The 3,254-nt window shown below is 35.2% G+C and overlaps 1 pseudogene; it reads left to right on the forward strand.

Annotated features, from left to right (window-relative positions):
* LOC107671098 (formin-2-like) overlaps positions 1-3,254 on the forward strand; it is a 36,156-nt pseudogene that overhangs the window by 21,962 nt on the left and 10,940 nt on the right.

Raw genomic sequence — 3,254 nt, forward strand, 5'->3', positions numbered from 1 at the left:
AGCAAATGGCTGCAATATAACAAAGAGTGAAAAATTTAAGGGGGTCTGAATACTTTCCGTACCCACTGTATATATATCATATTACATATAAAAATATTATTATTATTTATTAAAGTTTCTATTTATTATTGACTAACAAATGCTAAACACATTTAACTTTAGCACAATGTCAGCTACAAACATAGTCAAATAATTTAATGCAAACAACATATTAAAATATGTAATTCTTTGGTATCTGATTTTTGTTTTGTAAAAAATTTAGAAGCTTTCAAAACAATCTCTCCCTCAGATTAAAGCAAGCCCGCCACACTAAACTAGTGCATCAGTGTTTTGGGGAAGCACAGACCACAACCCTGGACATCAAGAGACAAATTATTTGTTTGGAGACTTTGTTGTAGGGGTGTGGGGATTACACTGTTGTTGTTTGTGTATGTAGTGACTGGGGTGTAGATCTGGTGGGATAATATTGTCAGGTTGATGACAGGTTATATTACCCAGTCATAGATTGTGCGTACTTCTTTCACTCTCTTTCTCGTTCTCTCTCTTGCACTGTCATGTGTTTCCTCTCCCCATCTCTTTTAAGGCTGCAGTTGCTCTCTTTGATATCTTTCTCCCAAAACAGGAGTAATGCTTTGCTGTCTGTCTCCATTTTCTTCGTCTGTGCATTGGCCAGATATGGATGTTTTTGTTATTCTTTCTTGTGTGGTTTCTGGAATGTGCCAATGATCAATTTCTCAATTCCCCAAATGACTGAACACACAAACGTTATCCCATAATAGCTCTATTTAGCACAGATGAAAAGTGTTCAGTCTATAGCCAGCTCAATAACAGCCCTGCTAGAGATTCAAATGTTTTTATTATGTAAAAACAACTCTGGAAAATAAATGTTTGGTGCTGAGTAAACATGTTTTGATTGTTAGATTATATGATCGACCATGCCCAGGGTTAAAGACAGATTTTTTTATTTTTGAAGATTTATTTTATATTGTGCTGTATGTGACTATTGAGCCATTTAAGTTTAAATAGTATTTTTTGTAAGATTTTTTTTACTGTTTATGAAAGAAGTCTTTTATGCATACTGGGCTGCTTAATATTTTTGTGGAAACCATGACACATATTTTCATGACTCTTTGATGAATAGAAAACTCGAACAGGATTTATTTGAGATAGAACATCTTTTTGTTTAAAAATGTCTCTTCACTGACATTTTTCGTAAATGTTATTCATCCTTGCTGAATAAAAGTATTAATTTCTTTTACAAAATATATAATTTTTTTATTAAATTAAAATAAATATTATAGTATTAAGTAAATTAAGATATTATTTAATATATATTAAAATTGTTTGATTTATGGACATATTGTGATATTTGATTATGAATTTATGAAAGTATGAATTACTTTTATTTTGGTATTACTGAAAAAAATGTGTTTTGCCATTTTAGTTCTTTGGAGAATAAATTACTTTAAATTCCCAGACAATTGACAAGTGGTCCTCCTTATAGATTTCCTCAGCGGAAGGCAGGGACGCCTGAGAAATCATTTGAATAGATCTTGAGTCCTGATTGGTCGGTCACTGGTGGATTCTCTCATTCTTCTTCTCTCTTTCTCTCTCTGACAGCCATCATGAACATGGATTGCACTGTGGTGGATCTGGAGACGCTGCAGGCGCTGTATGAAAACGTAAGTTCGCAACATGACAGAACGTGACAGTCCAGATAAGCAAATGTGATGAATCCTGACATTTCTTAAGAAGTATGAATTCCATAAGTGATCACTTATCATATCATTAAACTCTTAAACCTCTCATAACTGGACAGAATAGACCCTAAGATCTTGGAGCTTTGCCTTGACGCGGTCCACTCTGAAAGGGAGCCGCAGAAATGTGTGTTAAATACCAAAACAAACATGCAGGCCACAAACACCGCTGGAATGAGTAATGTTTACCATGGAGCCAGGGTGCGTGTCACTGTCTGAGGGAGAGAGAGAGGAACACGACGACTGTATAAGACAGACATGCAGACATGGAACTGACGACAGACAGGAAGACAAATGAAGAGAATTAAGTTTTCCCCCTCAAAGAATGAAAAAAGGACAGTTCAAAAAAAGACTGAGCTTTGCTTATGTAACTTATTGGAGGTTACAGACTACATCAGTTTGATGTGGCGACATAAATCAAACCTCTTTCTTGGAAGATCCATGACTCGCTCTTAGCTGATTGGTTGGTACCAAATACTGATTTTCTTTCATTCTTTAAAGGGGTCCTATTATGCTCTTACTAGAACAGGCTCTCATACTAGGTTGTTCGAAAAACACATTATTTTTCACATATTTTACATTATTACAAACACCTCTCTTCCCAGTCTGGCATGAACGGCTCGAATAGTTCCTGTATCAAATGAAAGCCTGCCTTCTGAAATATGAAATGTGCTGTGATTGGTTAGCTGGGCCAGGTATAAAGTCTTAGCCACACATCATCTTCAGACCTACAAGATGCCAGAATGTTCCTCACATAAGTCTAATCATTATTTCAAAACAGTTCATATGTGGGCACTTTTCTTGTCATTTTGCTCCTTGTGTTATTTCGGGAATATGTAACATTTTATAATACCTTTCATTCAAACGTCATTGCATTATACATACATTCATACATGTGTGTATATATATATGTGTGTGTGTGTGTGTGTGTGTGTGTGTGTGTGTATACCATAGATCATATATACCATAGATCATTCAGAATGGCAAATCTCCAGGAATCATTGGTTGTAAAAGCAAACAAACATTTCCTCTCTCCTGCTTGTTCTCTCTATTCTCTTTTTCACTGTCTGACTCAAGCACAGTCTGAAGTGTGGATCATACTTTGTTTGTTGGGTGCTTATCAAAGATCATAAAGCAACGCACACACAGACACGCACAAACAAGCAAACACACTCCAGAGAGTATTAGAGATTATATCACTATTAGATAGTTATAAAATGTTTTATAAGAAGATGAAATCACATTTCTCAGTGTACTTTCATTCTGTTCTTCTGTCAACCTAACAGAGAGCTCAGAAAGATGAGATGGATCAGATTGACAAATATATCAAGTCTTCAAAAGATAAAGAAAATGCAAAACCACTGGACAAGCCAGAACAGTATCTATCTATATGTCTGTCTATCTGTCTGTCTGTCTGTATCTGTTTATCAGTCTTGTCTGTCTGTCTGTCTGTCTGTCTATCTATCTATCTATCTATCTATCTATCTATCTATCTAT

This window comes from Sinocyclocheilus anshuiensis, unplaced genomic scaffold (assembly GCF_001515605.1).
Source record: "Sinocyclocheilus anshuiensis isolate Anshui unplaced genomic scaffold, SAMN03320099.WGS_v1.1 scaffold861, whole genome shotgun sequence".
Classification (NCBI taxonomy): domain Eukaryota; kingdom Metazoa; phylum Chordata; class Actinopteri; order Cypriniformes; family Cyprinidae; genus Sinocyclocheilus; species Sinocyclocheilus anshuiensis.